We start from the raw sequence: 20,791 nt of genomic DNA, 5'->3' as shown, positions 1-20,791 counted from the left end.
GCACTGGTCAGACAAAGCCTCTGTTGAAGCTCAATAAAGTTTTCTTTTTTTCTTCTTTTGAAGTAACCACCTCACAATTTCCAGCTCACCACATTATTTCCAGTAACTACTTCTGACATGCTCTCAGTCACACATAATTAGCATAGAAACACTTACAATAATAGTCTGACCAACCACCCAAGGGCTATTGTTAGCGACAGTGATCCACGTTTGCACAGAGGGGTGTGTGTGTGTGTGTGTGTGTGTGTGTGTGTGTGTGTGTGTGTGTGTGTGTGTTTCTGTCGATTTGGAAGGCTGAGGTGTAGCTACGAGATGGGACTTAAATATGATTTTATACACAAAAAACTGAGAACATGATCTATTATGGGATTGATGGTTAAACCCAGCACAGTTTTGTCTCTGCTGTGTGTGTGTGTATTTTGGTGCATGTGTGCAAAGGAGTTGTTTCCAGTGTGTTTCTCTGGTGTCTGGAGCTCTGTACCAACAATGCTTGTTTTGTGGAAGTGGTGGTCTCCAGCAGAGAGGTTGTAACTAGCTGGGCCTCTCGGGTCACTCTTTGCCGCTACACACACACACACACACACACACACTTGCATGCACGAGCAGAGCAGCATAGTACCTTTCTGGCCCCCAAGGGCCCCACAGGATACTCCTTTTCACTATGTTCCACGGCAGCGACAGGTCTTAAATCTGAACTTTTCTGGAGATACGTTTGAAAGTGTGTGTGTGTGTGTGTGTGTGTGTGTGTGTGTGTGTGTGTGTGTGTGTGTGTGTGTGTGTGTGTGTGTGTGTGTGTGTGTGTTTTTGTAAAAGAGAGTGGAGACGCTTTATAAAGGGAGTTGGCTTCATTTCCCATGCAGTGTCTTGGTTGAAAAACAAAATATGATTAATTGTTGTGGTCATTTGTTTTGAATACTTGTAATACAAAAGCGTCATCTTTGAAAAACACAGTTTGAAATCTGGTGAGAGTTTGGAATGGCACTTAAGATTGACCAATCTTAAACCAAACTCCTAGCTATGCAGACAGATATTGAAATATATACTATTGTTCCTTTAGAAGTAATAACATTTGAAAAACAAATAAAAAAATTGCCCAAGAGTGAGCTGTCGTTCCCTGTGATTAAAAACCCCTTGTCATTATGACAGCATGGGATTATTTCATTACTGTTCTCTGAGGGAGCAGCACATGGGAAATACACAAGGAGGGTTCTGCATTTCCCCCAGACGAGTGGCATTAGTTATTATCTATCCACAGAATGCAGGAGTTTAAACTGAAATTCCTCAAATTTAAGCACATATGTTTGAGCTGAGAGAGGGGGAAAGTGATATCTGAAACCAGGGCATTAGGGTCATAATAAATAGTCTTACAAGTTCAAACGTGAGGATGACAACGTGAAATGGGTTTGACCTTCAACCCTGAATATGTAGGGCAGCGTGAGATTAATGTTGGGCATTATCTACAATAATGCTGCTCCCTCCATCTCCACTGTGAGGACAGCAGCATCACTGTGACTAGATCTAATAAGATATTTAAAAAAGCAGCAGGACAGAGAAACCGCTTGTGAATGTTTCTCAAGAGATCACAACCAGGCGTATAATCCAAGGCTACGGTTACACGTGTCATTTCAGTTCGACTTTAATGTTTCCGTCTGAAGCATGGGTGTATTAAGTGACAGGTCAAAGCGCACAAAAATTAGATTTTGCTGCTACAGGATCTTCAAAGCCACATGTGGAAGTAGTCAAGCTCTCACTGAGAGCAGAATCCCACACATTTTGATTTTGATAAATGCAGCCACATCGGAGGCCAAACAGACACTTTAGGGCCAAGTTTGAACAAGCAGCAATGTGGTCCCAAATTTTAAAGGGCAACTGAAACAAAAACAGCGATCTCTGGAGATGGAAAAAGTAGCCAGCATCAACGAGCTGAAACTGCAGTGTGTGGAGCGGCCACTTGAGGCTGGATCCAAAAGTGAGTAAATTCCTATAGAGTCTCATGTTAAAATAGCTGTTTTCACACACGCAACAAGACCCCTGAGAAATTCCTGAAATTTATCATCCCAAATTTTTCACTCTAACTTTACCTATTGTACAATTTCCATGTGAACTTGGGCTGAGCCAATGTGTGAAAGCAGCAGGTAATATTCAGGAAAATATATAGCAAGGGAGTTTTGCGGGATTGATGTTTATATCACACTGATTGTGCACTAGTGGTGTAGTCTTCGCACACATAATCCTTTATTAATCCCGCGAGGGGAAATTCAGTTTTACACTCTGTTTAATGAACATGCTACACAAACATAGGCCGGACTACACACACATGCACAAACAGGATCCTATGGACATGCATTAATGGAGAGGTCTCAGAGTGAGGGGGGCTGCCCACAGCGAGTGCTCCAGAGCAGTTTTGGGGTTTGCTGCCTTGCTCAAGGGCACCTCGGCAGTGCTCAGGAAGTGGACTGGCACCTCTCCAGTTACCAGACCAATTTCCCTACAGACTGAGCTACTGCCACCACATGGTGAAATAGCTTCATACTCTCTTCTGCCTGCCAGTATATTCTCTTTTGTTTAAACTATGTGAATACAGTCAGTCACGTGCAGCATTGACTTGTAGGCAAATCTGTCATTATGGTGTCAGACACTGGGCCTTTGTCAGCACATCTTGGATTAATGCAGCATCTTTTTTTAAATCATGTCTTGCTTCACTGGACAGGCTGCACCAAAATCTTCTAGAAATTTTCAGGAGTGCATGTCTGAAAACAGCTTACTCCCAACTTTACAAAACAACTTCGACAACCTGTTTACCGTCTGGTACGAAAAGCAGGGTTTGGTCCCTATAGCTAATTTTTCTGTTAATTTATAAATGGCATGTCTCACCCTTTAATAATGTTAACTCTTAAATAATTCAAAACCAGGTGTGTGATATCACAGCTGTGATCTTTCTTGATTCAGTGACTGAAACTGCAGACACCATAAGTGATCTATAAGAGATAAGAAACAGAAATGATCAGATTAATGCAATAATATAAGTTGTCATTCATAATGTGTCACTGCAGGATTTGAATGATTGCTCATAATCAAAATCTGACATGAAATAAGATGTGACCATCTACTGCCCATTGATCTGTGCGGCAGCCTGCACTGTGAGGACCTGTTGTATTTGAGCACTCAGAGCTGTGTGTGTTAGTTTGTTCAACATGGAGGTCCCCTGGTAGGGCTATCCAAACCAAACAGGACTTGTGTTCTGCTCTCTGTGGGGGTATGTAGGAGCGTGAGGGTTTCACATGCCAGCGTTTGTGTGTCTGCGTGTGGTTTAAAGACTGGCGGTTGGTTCTGGAAACGCTCCTGGTTTCACACCTTCACATTGCATCGGGTCAGACTTTCTGGATCCAGAGCTCAGCAGTGGAGGTCTGATAAATGTTTGTGTGTGGGCACAGGAGATTCAGCATGGGTCAACTATTGGCCAGTCGTCCACTGGTGGCTGATTTCGTCATGCTTTGTTAAAAAAAAGAGCAGTTCTGTTCATATATGGGGGGGGGGGACGGACTAACTGGTAAGGTTTTCTTACTCATAAAAAAAAAGGGGGGGGTAGTTTGAGCCAAATGTTCCCATGATGTGCATCCTCCAGGATGTTTACAGCTGCTATAAGTGACTTTCCTGTGTTCCTCAGGAATATTTTATGGGTTGACAAAACCACAGGTCACACTCTTTCACACAAGAGGTCACTCAGGATTGTAGGGATTTAGGCGGAAAGCACCAGCGTCTGTTTAAACGCTGTTTTAAGACTTTTAGGATCCTGTCAAGCAGTAACTGCCAAAGCTACAGAAAAACATCGTTTTAAAAGTGTTCTGTTTAGCTCACTTTGTCTGCTGCGTTACTTTACAGAACATCATCACCGTATAGATTAAAGATTATCAAAACATTTGAAAACACTCTCAAATATGTAAGCGCTATAAAAATAAATTACAATCAATGACAATGAGCTACCTATAAGTCCAGCATCTGTTACTACCGTCGATGGCTGCACAGAGGTGACTTGATCCCCCATCACGCCTCTGTGACATTCACAGTGAAGGCGAGACGTCACTGGGGTGTAAATATCGCGCCTTGAATGGATAGTCTGAATAGGGCTGTGTTTACATGTCGGACTTACCCAATAAATCTATTTTTTTTTTTAAACCTCATGTAAATGTAATGAATGATATCTTTAGGGGAAACAATCAGAACGACCATGACACGGTTGGAAATCTCAACAACGGCCAATAAAAACAAAGACAATGCAGTCATTGAAAAGAAAGTTTTTTATTTTGTCTGGTTGAACTAATCCTATTCATCTTGTGGTTATCATTGCTCTCCTTTAGCTGTAAGACTAACACAAAAAAATCAATGAAAAAATCCAACAAAAAAAAACATCCACTAATGGAGATTCATGTTATTGTCCAGATCGGGACAGCGGGACCTAATATGAGCCACAGGTTTAGGGGAAATGAAAGAACAGGAATCCCAACATGTCAATGTCATCCGCTCGTCCTGGTCTGTAGGTGTGTGTGAGTGTGAGAAAGGAGCAGGCGTGTGTTTCTGTGTGTGTGTGTGTGTGTGTGTGTGTGGCTATGGAGACTATAGTTATGCTGGGGGGGGGGGGGTGTAACTCTGTGACCCATTCACATGGTTAATAAAACATTCATAGAAGCAGAGGAATGTTATGGTTTTTGTGAGAGTGTGCATGCATGTGCAGGCGAACATGTGTGTGTGTGTGTGTGTGTGTGTGTGTGTGTGTGTGTGTGTGTGTGTGTGTGCGTGTGTGTGAAGGAAGGAGAATGTGTGTGTGCTCGTGGCTGTGATGTTGGGCCTCCTGCAGTGACCCCACGGAGTGCACCATTCTGTCAGCAAACAAAGGGCCGGCTGTTCCCCCCCCCCCCCCCCCCCCCCCCTCCTCTTCTTCATCTATGGACTGCTCCAACACCGCCGACCGTTTGCCGCCGAGCTAACAAAATATTTCCCTTCCTGCTCGGAATTTGTCTCAATAAATAGGTTTGTGTTTTGGGGTTTTTCTTTCTCCTCTGGCTGCTGGCCCTTGATAGAAGACTCCTGAACACACAGGTGGGAATCTCAGAAGGCACAATCCGACGTCTCATTTTAGAGACTGAGGTTTTAAAACTGGACGACGAAACCTGGCTTCTGGCAATTTCACCTCATGTGACATCCAGACTTTTGAAAGGAAAAAAAAAAACCTCCCAGAGCACTAGGGGAATATTTTATGTCATGCCTAATTGACATCTGACTGTTTCAGATTCATTTTGGTTCACTTCTGTCTTCGCAGCCCGTGGCGAGGTACAGAGAGACGTATTGTGCTTAAGATCTCACTGACTGACTATTTTCTCTAAGCGCAGCTCAAACCACTTGACAGGAGGGTTTGATCGGTGATTAAGGAAAATAAATGGATTATGTGTGTTCTCGTGTGTGTGTGTGTTAAAACACTCTCAGTCTCTCAATGACCACGTTATTCACAAGCAGAAACATCAATGTCATACTTTGTACCTCGACTAATAGCTAATAGCTTTTTTTTTTTAAACGTGGTGTCTGTCCGTGGTAAACCATTTGACATGCAAAATGTTACTGCCTCATGAAAGCCCTTTTTTTTCTTATTCCTAGAAAATGTTTTTCTTGGTCAGTTATTGCCTATCCATTCAAAGGATGGCAAAACAAATTTAAAGGATAGAATTAAATGTTACTTCACAGTGGAAGAAGTTTGACTACAGCAAACTACGTGTATTAAGGTATCTAGCCATGTAAACTAAAGCTGTTTATACAACTTACAGTACTCGATGAAAGTCAGAAAAAATGTAAATTAACTGAAACTACTAGTGCCCAAATTTTCACTCGTCAAAAATAGACAAAAAAAAAGTATAAAATACCTTCTACTTTTGAGAAACTGCAGGAAATGTTGGCTTTGGTCGATATTCAATGTTCATACACCTGCCAAGAAATGGATGGACTGTATATGTAGTTTTCTCTACATGTATCCAACACTTTGCATTCATACACTATAGTCTGTAGTTCGACTAATTTTGCAGTAACCGAGTGTGAAGTGTTTGCTGTGAATGCAGAATATCCTAGAGTGGGATTTGAGCTGTGACTGGTGGTGTTGTGTTTACTCTGACGCCCATGATATTCATTACAGGCTGCACTGTGTGCTGCTACTTCCTGAACACGTCCCATAGGCCCGTGACCTTCACCTCCATCGGCCGCCCCTTAAACCCCATTGGGCTGGAGCCAGGATGGAGGAAATTGCGCTGGCGGATTGATTGGCTAAATCCTTTAATTATTCTGATTTCACAACGGGGCCAGAGTGAACGTGCCTTGGAGCAAATATGGGAATGTTATTCCTTATGAAGGGACCTCACAGTGTTTTTTTTTTTGTTTTTAAATTCTGAATTCAAGTGAAATTGGAGGTTTTATTTGAGGTGAGGGAATTGCGGCAGGTTTGAAAATATTGACAGAAAACCAAGGCGAAACACTCGGGAGTGAGCTTGATTATTTAAACTGTTAAACAAATCAAAGGGCTCTTATTTGTCACTTCCTGGCCACTTCACATTTTCTGTGTTTTTACACTTGAGTTCTGAGATGAGAAGAATGGACAGAGTGTGTTTCTTTGGTGCGATGTGATCACTTATAGAGCCCAGAACGTGATATGCCCACACACATTCAGTACAATATCCTGCTGAGATTTACACTGGGTTTGTTTCTGTTGGGCTGACTTTTACCCAATGGCCTCCAGGTGTCTTAAAAAAAAAAAAAAACCTGTGTTATCCCAGAGCTCCCGCTCTCTAAAGAAAGCAGATATGTGTCGGAAATATGATGGCGGGGTCTTTTCATAGCTTGATGGATCTGTCAGACTGACCCTTGCTCTAATTTGCTTCTGTCTCCATCATTTAGCGAGGCGGTGTGTGATATTTCCCAATAAATTTACCCTCCTAGCAGGGCAATAACTGCGATATCTATTTCCCATTAGCGGGGGGTTCAGGCCTCCTGTCGCTCTCAGGGCTCTAATTGGACGTGACCACTGCCGCAGTGATGTCATGTTAGTGGGTTTTATGTAGAGGAAAAGGCCTGTAGTGGTAAGTGACTGATTGCTGAAAGCCGGGGAAGTAGCGATCTAAAAAAGCTCCCATAGTGTTAGATTTCCAAGTCGTGTTGAGTCAGTTTGATATTTCACAATTCTGGCAATCGTTGACACAAGAGCAATCATTTCATGCATTGAGTCTAACAGGCTATATTGTCACTGGTAGAGTTACAGGCAGGTCAGCCTAAAGGATAAACATACAGTACGAGTGAGTGAGAAACCCGTTGTAAGGTCAAGACCAGAGCAGCGGAGGCCAATCTCACAGGAACGCAGATTCAATTAATACAAGTGAAGGCCCTTTGTTGATGACTTCCTGCCTGAACCGTCAGCTTTCAGAGCGTTATTGCTTCAGTTCTGGCATCACACAGGGAGACAGGAGGAAACTTATTTTTAATTAACACAGGGAACCAGGACCAACTATTCAGGAAGCAAACCAGGATGTTTCAGGAAAAAGCTGCACGGATTCTGTTACAGGGATATTGCACAATGCATTTATATGTCTACCTACTGTGTGGGAATGTATGAATATAAGCATGTGTAGGTGTATGAATAGATCATATTCCCATGGCGGCCATGTTGCTGTGACATCACGCTCAGGGTGGGAAGCTCAGAAGTTGTCAGAAGTATGCTCCATGGTTTAGTTCATATAAATGTCACAAATCTGAGCAGCTGTTTTCATTTTGAAGTTTTCTGATTGAAAGGAAACTTCACACCCCTGAAATAGATAATTGAATTGTTGTTGTATTATAATACAGTTATTGTATTATTATATTAATGGTCCAACTGCATTAGGTATGAATTAAATCTCTTACTCTGAAATGGAAATCCAATTTCATTTCTCCTTTTTTCCCTTTCTTAATCATGTGTGTGCTTGAAGGCCTTGGTGTGCATATGTGTGAGTCTAAAAACATAAATCTAAATGATAGATTGCTTCTGGATGAAGCTCAAGTTTTGGGTATGCCAACAGGAAATGCTAAAAGGGTTGTGATAACAGATAGGTCTGCGAGTTGTGTGACTGCTATAGAGTGGTCGACGGCTCTAAGATGGAATGCTGCAGATTGTGAAGAAAAATACATTAGCTGCTAAAGTTTCAGACCTTTGTGACACATGCTACCTTCATTTTCTGGTTCATGGATCATACATTGTTTAATGACCGATGGTCTCGGGCCACCTTATCACAGCTTTGCATATAAAATATAAATATTATTTATGAATGGTTTCGGATGTTGCGGACAAAAGCTGTTAACATTCAGTCTCCATGTAAACTGAAACCTCGGTCCTGGTTCAGAGTCTTTCTGATTCACAGGGCTTTTTTTCTGAAATGAATGGACTTCCCCTCTTGACACTGAGGGAGCAGCGGGGAGGCGGTGTCAGATGTTACAGCACATGTGTATATATTGAGTGTGTGCACGTACTTGTGTGTGTTTGTGTGGGTGCTTGTATTGCACTCGTGTCTGCTCCCACGGACATGGACCATGAGGTCTTCACATTATGTCTGTTGTTTAATCTAACATACCACCAGAAACCGACTCCATAATCCTCCTACTCAACTTAAACCATGGGGTTTTAAAACCATAGCCTTCTTACTGTGTCTTTTAGGTGCTGTGTAAATAATAGCAACCATCTAAAAAGTATGTTAAATGTAGTATTTTAGATCTGCATTATCAATTTAGCCCCTGCCAAAACAACAAGTGAAGCTCTAAATAATTTCAAGTCGACGACCAAGAGTTTTAATGTTTTCATAAATACTAATGTTAATATTTAATCTATGTACAAAATCTGTTTTTACACCAATTTATGTGATTATCATTAGTCTATGGGTATTGAATTGTTCTCACTGTGATCTATTTTGCTGCAGAAGGAAACATTTTCTTAATTGACAGTCTTTTTGTGCTGGTGGTGAATGTTGCAAAGTAAGTTTAATTCATTAGTACTATAGCTAATGCCATCATTTAGTTTTTTATTTTATATTTTAAGAACAAATTTCAGCTTATATTGCATGTATGCGTGTGGGAAAAACGTCACACTAGAATTGCAATTAACTCTGAATCAATTAAAAATGTCCTAAAATGGGTTTCTCAAAACATCCTTTCTAAATTTTCACCAGCAGCCAGTTTGAGCGCGGTCAACTTCCCTTTTCTTGCGTGCACTCTTTCCACCTTCCTTGGTTTTACCGATGCAGCAGGGGGTGTGTGGGTCCTGGTCTGTCAGTGACTCTGCTAGCATTAGCCAGCTCTCAGTGTTGGTATGGCAGTGTCCAATGCTATCGACTGCCTGTTTGTACTTAATTGAAGGCGTGTGTTAGGGCGCAGTTTGAAAGCCAAGTACTTTGGGAACAACTGAAATGCCAGAGATCACATCATATGCCCTCACCCAGTGTTGAAACAATTGGAACATCAGACCAAAAACTGTTTACCAAAGCACATGGCATCACTTTACCAATCTGCCAGCCAATTCTGTGCACAACAGACTGGAGTAAATCCTGTCATTTGAACTAAGATTTCTACTTATAATGTTTATTTCCACTCTGGTTTTCCAATGACCTTGGCGCTTTATTTTGAAAATGTGTATGCCTGCACACCCGCACAGTTGCGTACTCCACCTTGCTCACTCTCTTACGTGAGCGACCTTAGACATGATGTAGGGGCAGATGATAGATTTGAATAGGAGATTTCTGATGTCATGCTTGGCAGCTTAATAAACTTGGAGCAAGAACAATATTCTGTCCAAAAGTCATTATGGTACAGTGATTCTCATGGAATGGGAAATAAGCTAATTTGTTGGAGTTGAAAACACTGTGAATCTGTATGTTTTACCCTCTGGATGCAATGAGTATAACTCAATGCTCTCACTCTTTCACTCTGGAAAACTCATTAAACATCAATTAAATCATTGTTGAGTGAGCACGAGTAAGTGTCAGCAGTAGCAATGATCTCACCAACACATCCTATTTAATAGAGTTGTGGGGCCATTTTAGGGAGATAAAGCTGTATGGGGAGTACAGATTGGGTCATGACAGTGTCAGGGGTGAGACATGTGGCACACACCAGAGTATGTCTGCTAACACCCAGACGTCTGCTGTGCCACACAGAGCCGATTGTTCCACAGCCATGGGCCCTTCCATTCAGGATGGAGCCCTTCTCCGGTCCATCCCAGGCCCAGATAGGACTCCCCTCTCCTGGGGTGACTAATGCTGAATGACAGGCAGACGCTGATCAAAGCTGCTCCTGGAAGCCCTCCTGTCACAGTTTGGAGGGGGCAGAGAGAGACGATAAGTGGAGAGACAAGAGCAGTATGCCCACTCTGGTCCGGGGCCAAATATCAAGGATCAGCCAGCATGGCCGGACTTTATTAGCCTTATCACAGACAATACACTCTCCACAGTGGACCTCCACCATTGCCAGATTATCTCATCTCTCTTTGTTGCCTGGTGGCCCAGAGCCACACGACCCTGGAGTTCTGGAGCCACACGGTGAAGAGATGCCTGTTTGAATCTGACCCTTGCACTTTTGTGTGCTGTCATCTAACTGTTTTCTAATCTCTATGAACGGGGGTGTGAATGTGTCAGAAGTGTTCTGGTTTTTTTTTTTTGTAGTCCACCAGAGATTTACAAGGCTTTTGTTCCATGCAGAAAAATCTGTGTGAAAAGCAAAAGAGGCAGAAGGCATTGACCATCATAATAATCTGTGAACCAGTCAGCTATCGTCTGCCAGCTATTTAGCATTTCATCTATCTCTTTGAAAAGACAGCTGCATAAAAGTGCAGCTAACAATCCTGTTGAAGAAGTTATCTCTCTGCTTCAATTCATGTCTTGCCTTGCATCTTGCTTATAGGATTGAAAACATTATAAGCACAGAGAATTAAGTTGTGACCGGGATATCGTTTATCTCCAATCTGAATAACTGCTAGCAACTCAGGAAGGCACAAAATATTTGACTAATGCCTCAAGAGGCTATAATGTCATCAGCCAATAGCAGACGAAGTTCTGAGGTTCACTCCTGCAAACGTGGAGATAGACCAATGCTTCTCCAGAGTATCTGTCATATTCTCATGCCAAAAAACTTTATATAATAATAACTATGAACTTTAATCACAGTCCTTGGGGTCCCATAGATGTAGTTATGTCAGTTTAATGTGTCTAACATGATTGACTGAAGTCCCATTGCAATGCTGCATTTGCATTCACATCTGTGTGTGCACTAAATATCTCCTAGAATGTCTACAGTGAAAGACAATCTCCAAAAACAGATGAACCCCCTTAAAATTTCTGCCTTTAAAAATGTTTACATTAAATTTAGTATGAAATGTCATTGTAGATCCTGGAAACATACTTTATTCCTATGCTACCCATTCGTCCCTGAGCCAAGGAAAACACTTTGCTTGGCCTGGGCTGATACTCAAAACTACTCTTTACATTTCCCTATCAGTACACTTTATTTATTTCATTACACCAAAGTGGAACTTCACAGCAAGACAAATGGATCAAGTCTTCCTTTCCACACAGGAAACATACTGTAAGCCTTTTACTGATCTGCTGGGTGACATATTTCTGGTCAAATACCTTTCGTTAGGTTGTCTGTTTAAAGAGATAAAGTGGAATTTGCAATAAACTCTGGAAATCCTTGGCTGAACTGATCCTCACCTCTGCTGAGGGTGCAAAAATGTGTGAAAAAATCAAGGCTTCTGTGCAGTCAGTAGCTGAACAGGGCACAATTTTAAGTAAAGGAAATTGGACAAATGGCTTCTGAACTTTATAAGCCTTCAATAGAGTTGATCTTATTCAAACACAGCAATATTGAGTTTGATTGACTGTACAGAGATTTTAATTACTTTTCTGATAGATTTTAATGTGTCAAAGCTGGAAATATAGCAATTGAGAAAACACGCACATCCAAACCAAATAGGGCACGTGCTGAGTTGAGCAAACAAAAATCATCTTAAAACGAAGAGAAAGACGGCTTGCACACTGCTGGAAATATAAAAAAATTAACTAAAGGTGTTCCTCAAGGATCAGTTATAGGGCCCTTTCATTTTTTATAATTAGTATTAAAATTGTTGTTTAATAATGATATCAATCTCTATGCAGATGATTCGACACAATGTATTGCTCACTCTGTACAGCTTGCTGTTGATAACGTACAATTTCATTTTATGCACTTAATGACCCATTGGTTTCTGAAGCTGTAATTTCAAACAAAAACAAGGTGGTCTCCATATAGGAAATGCTGTCTCGAACTAACTTACCATCAGCCTAGAAAAAAGCAAAGAGGTTGAGCTGAGGTGGGCCTTTAGTCTTCTGGCAAACAGCTACAAAGGATCCACCTGTCAGTCAGATCAACCACGTCCTGAACTTTCACAACTGTTAGCTTTCATATAATCAAAACGTATGAGTTATCAAACCAATTCAGTCATTGTTAAGTGTGTACCAATTAAAACATTTCTCCCAGGCTGGCAACATTTTTATTTCTGATGTCAAAATAGACATTTAATGTGTGAGGGACTTCCGTCACTTTTGGAGCCAGCCTCCAAAAGCCTCCGCAGTTTTTTTGCACTTCCACATTGGCTTTATTTTTTTAGGACCAGGGGTTGTGGCTAGACTTGACATCCTTGAAAAAGTTATTTATGCTAACAAAACCATTGAAGTAGACTCCAAAAACCGGACCTCCTCTGCTAACTCTCTTTGCCTCCAGGATTCAATTTAGTATAGCCACTCTACCACACAATTAAGGATAAAGAATCCAAGGCTTTTCCACATACGGGCTAGACTTGACTTGGAAACTCCAACTTCAGTTGTTGTGCACCAAACATGTGGAATTATTTACAACATGTAGTCAAATCAACACTAATCTCTTGTGGACACAAAGCCAATGATCACAAATGACCTCACATCAGTTTGCAATCTTTACTACACAGTATTGTCTATAGTTCAATAAATAATACTACTTAATACTGTATTTTTAGGGAGCTCAATGTCACTACAAATGAGGGGCACCTTAGTGATTAAGCTGTTTTTGTTCCTGTCTGTTGTTTCCAAGACAAGGGTGAAGGTGAGGTTAAGGTAGAGGAAGTGCTTCGTGACCTCTGTGGTCTGCGCCTCAAGGCAGCCTTTACACTGAGCAGCACCCAGCGCTGAGGCTCACTGGCATTAATTGCTTGTAGGAGCTCTGTGTTCAGAAAGCCCTTGATGTGATGGATGAATGAAGGGCACAGTGCAGCACTCTTGGCCCGATTGTGTTTCTCTTCAGTCACCACATTGCCAATACAAACCTGGACAGGCAAAGACAAACAGAGAGAAGGCCAATAAGTCACTTTCACTCTCGAGAGAATGGACTGCGGGCACCGGCAGTCACACAAAAGCTTTTTAGGCTTTGGAGGAACACATTCAGTTCAAGAAACTTCTTAATATGTTTGCCTTATGGTTCAAACACATTATATACTGTTAATGTACAATTCAGTGGTGAACACCATCATCATCAGTGGTAATTGTAAATGTAGCTGTTTAGCTTTTTAAAACAATCACACTTGCGCCATTTGGGTCATGGGCCAATGTGGATCCATTTAATGTATAAACAGGAAGTCAGGCGATCCTTCATGTTCTTACATGTGTGAAGTTGTGCTGAAAATGCCCTTGACCTTCCCTCTGCTCCGCCCCCTCGTTTGCTTAATGCACCAAAGATAAACAACAATCCCATATTCTGCTTTGTGTCTGTCATCATATCTCCATATATCATTAGGGCTGTTTAGGTTCATGCAATTATTACCCCCTTTTTTCTTCTTCTAATAGAGCCGGAGGAACAGTTCAATGTTCAAACGTTGCATTTGATCTGGAGCTCTTCAAACGTGTTCCCCATAAATCCTGAGATGCAAATCATAGACCCGGAGGATTGCTGTGGTGCCTTGAGGTCTGAGTGCAGTTTTGATGGGGTGAAATTCAAAAGAATAATCATGGTTTTGGGGAATGAAAACTGAAACCGTAGCCAAGCAGGATCCTCTCTGAAGTGCTTCCGTATGCCTCCTGAGTCAAAAGGCCTATGATTTCACTGCAGCCGGTACAGTATGTGTTCTGAATTCATATCGTTCCTGTTATTATCCATCCAAATCCATCTCATTAAGTCAGCCTCTCCTTGTTTCACTTCAATTGTTTCAGCAAAGCTTAAAAAGTGGCTTGTTTAAATTCAAGCTCCATCCACAAAAATAAAAGACTGTTATTGTGGCCCCCAGGCCTGCTCCTGAAATAGCTCTGTATGTGTCTGCTTTAATAGCAGAGATCAGCTTGAGCTGCTTTGAAAATAGATCTTGTCCGTTGCACGGCAGTTTGTCCAACCACAACAAGCAGCTTCAACAGAATGTGGTGGCTGATCCATGCGAGACAAAATTGTTTTCAGGACCTTTGCTGCTCCACACCAAATGTCTGTCTGGTTGTGATATAATTTTGCAGGATTTTCTTTTTTTTGATATGAAATTATTTCACATGCATGCAGACACATTTGGGTTATTTGTTTCTAGGTCATGAGTATGCTGCTTCCTCGTCTTGGAATCGATTGCAAGATACTTTAAATCTTAGGGAGCTGGTTTCCTTGAATGTTTTTAAAGGTCTTCTTAATGCTCTGGAGGCAGGAATATCTGACTGTCGATGTTTTAAGTGACTCGTATTGCCCTTGTCCATCGCCTTGTTGATGATTTATGACAGATTTTGATGAATGGTTCATTTTGTGATCGCTTAATGTATGTTTTATTATTGTTAAGTGTTTTTATGTCTGAAAGCCTGTAAATTGTGCTGCTGCCTGTCTTGGCCAGGACACTCTTATGAAAGAGATTCTTAATCTCAATGAGACTTTTACCTGGTAAAATAAAAAATAAATAATAAATAATAATGTAACAGCCTTTCAATCATGTGTCCTAAAAATCAACCCTAACCTACTTTTGTGAGTGAAATCACTCTTAAACAAGTCATTTTTCTTGATGATCTGGAATTACAGCCTCTAAAAGCTTGTTTCAGTTGAATTTTTTAAGCATTTTTATTTTATTTTAAAGATTTGGCAGATTATATTTAAGGTGCGGGTCCAGACTACACTTTTTGAGCCGATTTAATTCCTTATCCCTTCTTAAAATCTGTAACATGTCCGATGTGTCCTTTGGCAAGACACTTAACCCTGAATTGCTCCAGCTGCTTCGTTGGTGGTGTATAAATGTGAATGAATGGGATTAGTTACGCCTGATGGTCACTCTACGTAGCAGCCTCTGGCATCAGTGTGTGAATGTGTAGGTGTGACCTGAGGTGTAAAAGTGCTTTGGAGTAGTCAGAAGACTAGGAAAGCACTAAACAAGCTGAAGTCCATTTTACCATTTACAAGGATGTTAACACGGTGTAGAAGCAGAGCCAGACTACTGTGATCTTCTCAAGCTTGTGTCCTTTACAAAACCCACATGGCACACAACCAGCTGAACTGACAGCCTTGAAGGAAGTCGTCTGATTCATTTTGCACATTGTAGCATCAGCAAATGTGTCTTTTGCAGCCAATCTGGCCACAGAATGAGGGTCTCAAGCAGCTCTCAGCCTCTGCAGCATTCCACTACTATTGTGAATAATCATAGGGGTGTGTGATGAGCACCAGCATGTCTTTCTTCTGAAACCTGGCTGCTGCACGACGCCTGGGAGGAAGGAAGTGGACGCTTTTTTTTTTTTTTTTTGGGACTGTGAGACTTTAAGGAAGATGACAGCTGACAGATGCACCACTCTTGGTGGCCACTGGTGCTGTTTGAGGACTTGGATTGGATCGCAGGCGGATGCTCATCAACCACTTGTCATGTGTCTCCTCCACTGAAAACAGCTGAGCGTGCAGCGTGCTATTTGGCCTCGAGAAAATGAGAAACTGTGTCCTTGCTTTTCACCCTCCCACGTCTTTTGTCTTCATTTCTGCTCTTCTGCTTGAGAACTCGCGTCTTTTGATAAAGGCTTTCATGGTGGGCGGGTCTTCTGAAACATGCGAGTTCCCATGGGAATTGTTGATCTGCCCACCTCAGCTGAGAGTTGCTGTAGTTCAGGCGTTTCATTTTCTTGCTTTACCGCAGCGTAGCGCTCTCATGACATGACCCACAGTTAATTTGGATTCCTGAATCCTCAAAGGCAGCACTTTATTCTTTCTTTGTGTTTTATGTTCTTTTTTCTTCCGTCTATGGAGCTGCTACTGAGTGGAGGAGCTTTATCAGCCTCGCTTGCCCGCTGGGGAGATAAAAAACCTGCAGTGCTGAGTGTATGAGTCCAGCTTCTTGATTTATTCCACTTCAAGATCCAAGTCCTGCATCTCTCTCCAAGGGTTTTCACTCCCCTCTCTGGTTAGGTCAACAAGACACGAAGAAGTAGATAGAGCCGTAATTTTTTTTTTCTTCCTTTGTACGGACATTTTCTGTCTCTCTCTGACACACATACACACTTGTACTGGACACTCTCACCAGCTGGCAGCCTCGGACTGTGGAAGAACAGGGCTTTGTGATGGAGGGCGGCCTGCTGGGCGTGCTCAAAACACACCCACAGTGCTTCAGAGGAGAGGAGCTGGGAAAGGAGAGGCCTTGGAGAACACAGAGGCCTAAAAAACAGAAGCCAGTGAACCGGCCCTCTTGCTAACACTTTACATTAGCACCCTCCAAACTGTTAGGAGGGAAAGATCCCAGTCACAGGCTTTGGACAGGCGGGGTTAGTGAAGTGAGAGACATTTTTAAGGAAACCTGGCTGATGCACAAAGTCAACCAAAAAAGAAACTCTAAATTCTGTGTGTCATTTTTTTGAAAAAGCCGGTTGGAAAAAGACAGTGAGCTGACGTTTGAGGTCTGACAGACCTTTACATGTGGGGCACCTCTACATCTCAAACTCAAAGCCAAACAAACTGCGTGTTGGTGCCAAACTGATGAAACTGATTTTTTTTTTTTTAAAAAGGCTTCATGCATTATGCAAAAGATAAAAGAGCGAATGACATGTCAGAGGAGAAAGAATAATAAAGTCCCTGCAGGAGGAGGCCTGAGCGGGGAAGGAGAAAGGGTTGTCAGTTGCCTTGAGTGTGAATATGTGCGTGTGTGTTTGTTCAAAGACAGCAGAAGATTGATGAGGCTGCTTCTTTGGTGGTATCGTGGTAATGCTGTAATAGCGTAATAGAGCGAACATTTGAACTGGAAGCTAATGGCTGTCAGATGTGGACGAGGCGACGTCCAGCAGGTGCATCCTGCTATCCACACCTATTCCATCTTTTCAAATTCATTAGGGCAACTTTAACTTACGACATTTTGTGTCTACAGAGCCAGTTTTGACCAGATAATAAAGTCAGGATAGCAGTCTTTAAAACCTGAAAATATGCCTACCTGTACCTGTAAACTTTAAGCCTGGTTACTTCCCATGTATCATACAAGTCCAATCAGTCATCAGTTGTTCCTTTTCTCCAGAGAAAAATCTTCATTCACTGATTTCACTCAATTCCAAGATTAATTTTGAGCGTTAAACACAAAGCTACCGTCTTACAAAGTTGATATGGCTAATGTCTAAGCAAACAGTTGCTTAACTACTTTTTAATGCAACACTAACATCCATTTGGGCGGGTGTTTCTGACAACCTGGAATATATAAGTCTTGCCACTATTCTCTATTTACCTCTAGTTTGGTCACCACCATCTCTTGACCTTCAGCTGTAATGTGCTACACTAGCAAACCTTGTCATTCCACAGTTTTAATAGCGTTAACTGGGTTTATCATTTCATGCTAATGCTCACTTTGGTTTTACACTGATAACACCTGTCTGTCCTGCAGCTGAAAGCAAGACTGATGGGATTTTGAAATGTTTGAGTTTCGTGAATAATTGAAAACTAGCTTTTGCGGGCATAAAAAAAAAGAAATGCTGTGGCATCATCAAATGCATCGTATTCATGTCCATATAAATAGACACTGAAATTGAATTAATAGTGAGTTAACTATAACAGCATAAATGCACAGGTTGTATGTAAAGAATGAATTGTGAGATGCTAGAGTGCTCTGTGAAGCTACAAAACTGTAAAAATTGAATCTATTATTAACAGTGGCTTTTAAATTCAAGCCAAACCATTATTTAAGCGTTCAATGTATGTCATTTTTCCTGATCCTTTGCTATTACACATTTATAAAAGTTTAATTTCAGGATGTTTAAAGAGGGTAAAATATATGTTACTGGCAGTATCAGACCTTCGGGTGTAATTTCAGACCGTCTGAAGGATATAATCATCCAGTCTTTGCTGGAATAGGAACCTCCATCGTACTTGAATCCAAATAATAGGTGAGAGTTACTTTTGTCTAAATACACATGACATCAGATGCCAATTGATCCGTGATATTCCACGACACAGATCTTCCTACCAGCTGAAATCAACCAGTGTGCTCTCTGGATTTACAGCATTATGGAAACTAATAATCCTGAGATGTTGCCCTTCAACTTCAATACATTAAGGTCTGGAATCAGTCCTTCATGAGCAGTCAGTGCCAGTCTTTTGTTTATCTAAAATCCCATGTTCGGAATGAAATTAGCTAAAATGCCACTCTCATCGTAGTCTCCAACCTCGGAGGTCAGACACAGTTGTTTTCCACTCCCTCTGGTGGTTTCCATGCACTCTTTAAGGCCAACTTCTAATGCCATCATGTAAAATCAAATTGCAAAGGCTTGTTTTCCCTTCTCTCGTTAAACAGGCCTCCTCGTTTAAGTTTCCACCCTGTGTTCTCTCAGGGGTCTTTACCTGGTAAACAGGAGAAACATCTAAATCGCTGGAAAATGTGCCTCACAGTGTTAGGGAGCACTACTCCTTTTCTTCTTCTTTATTTTGCCAAGCAAATTCTGCAAAAGTATAAAACATTACAACCAAATCAGCTGGAGACCAAAGGCTGACCAACCATAGAGTAATGAGGAGCAAAATATGGATCTAATGAGTGGAGGGAAAAATTCAGAACAGTGAGACAAGGAGGTATTTTAAGTACAACCACTGATTCACCACTTCACGTGGAGAAGTTGTTTTATGAGCTGAGAGAAACATGTACAGGTGTCGTCGTCCTCAGAAAGTGATGCTCAGTGCAGCAACACTCCTACACAAGTCTTCATTTTACAAATGTATCAAAACATCCAGTATCCTGCACGTTTTTTTGCCTAGTCCAAAACAAGCAGAAATTAGCACGCCTCACTCTCTGCTCGAGTGCATGTTAGTGTCATTCGGCGCTTAAAAGTGGCGGGTGCTGAGTGGAGGAAAAGGATGTCGAGGAAAGCCCTGGTGAGGTGTTTCTCATGGAATCCCCATCCACATGCTGTTAGCTTCGTTATAGTTTCCAGCCATGTAACACACACACACACACACACACACATTCTTTTGCAGTCTACAGTAATATAAACACCCGCCAAATCGTTCACAACCTCCGACATGAAATAGAGTTTGTTCTTATATTTTCTCAATCGTGCTTCTCCGTTTACGTGGACTTTTGCCTAACGTGGACCAACACAGAGTCTACTTAGACCGAACTGTTAAATTGTTAGCTCTCCGTTAAAGCACCGTGACAGTTGAATAGTGCGAGACTTAAAAGAAAGAAGTGAATAAAAGCCCCCTTGTGTGTTTTACAGCCCTGTTATAAGGTCACACGCACAGAGCGGTCACAGCTCAGTAATAGTTGCACGGCCACGGTTGATTTCAGGGTTCTGATTGATGCTCTGTAATAATGATCTCCATGTCCCATGCTGTGAGGTTCACTAATTGTTAAATAGACTGAAATATGGGTTTGTATTTTCGCAGCAGCATGACGAACTTTTGACTCAGGACCATCTGTTAGTTTAGCCAAAAATTGACTTTTCCTGCGATGGTTGGCATCAAAGGATTTGTTTAATTTTTACGAGAATTTGTCTTTGCTAGACACACTTCCCAGAAAACACACAAAGGCGTAGGAACTTCATTTTTTATTTATACTTCAGAGCAAAAATAGCAAACGGCCCTTGCTTGTTCTTTGAAGCCACTAGAGACCAAATCCAGAATAGCCCTCTGACTGTGTAACTATGAATCTTACATGAAAAAAGGTGTGCATCTAAAAGTCTTAATATTTGAGAATTGTAATTTAAATTGCCGTAAGACTTACTGATATTAGGTGCGTGGTGAATCTTGATATTTTAACAAACATTAGTCAAATCATTACATTAATCATAGGAATTGTCACACTATGTGGCTGTCTATTCAGGCGGTTTATACTTTTTGTTTGGGGTGGGTGTATATTGAGAGTTGCTGATGGGGAGGTAAGTTCCATAATTATAGGGCACTAGCTAAATTCTGCATAACTATCATTATACAATCCAGACGTAGCTATGAGTACAAATAGGGCATTTTTGCTGACGTCACTTTTTTAAGGCTAACCGCTAACTCTAACATAGATGGCAAAGCATGATGTAACTCACCTTTCAGTGACCAGTTGAAATTATTAATAATAATAATAATAATAATAATAATATTAATATGTAATATAAAAGTGCTGTTGTTTTAATAAATGTTGGATCTGCCTTGCCCACGCAGTCTTAGCTAACATTGTATTTGTATGCTAACCGCTGATTGTAACATGGATGACTAAGCATTTTGTAGCTAATTTTTAATTAACCTGTTGAATCATTAATTTTAAGATACAAGGGCTTCTACT

This window comes from Labrus mixtus, chromosome 6 (genome assembly GCF_963584025.1).
Source record: "Labrus mixtus chromosome 6, fLabMix1.1, whole genome shotgun sequence".
In the NCBI taxonomy this organism is placed as follows: Eukaryota; Metazoa; Chordata; class Actinopteri; order Labriformes; family Labridae; genus Labrus; species Labrus mixtus.
Note: the sequence above shows the minus strand (reverse complement) of the source record.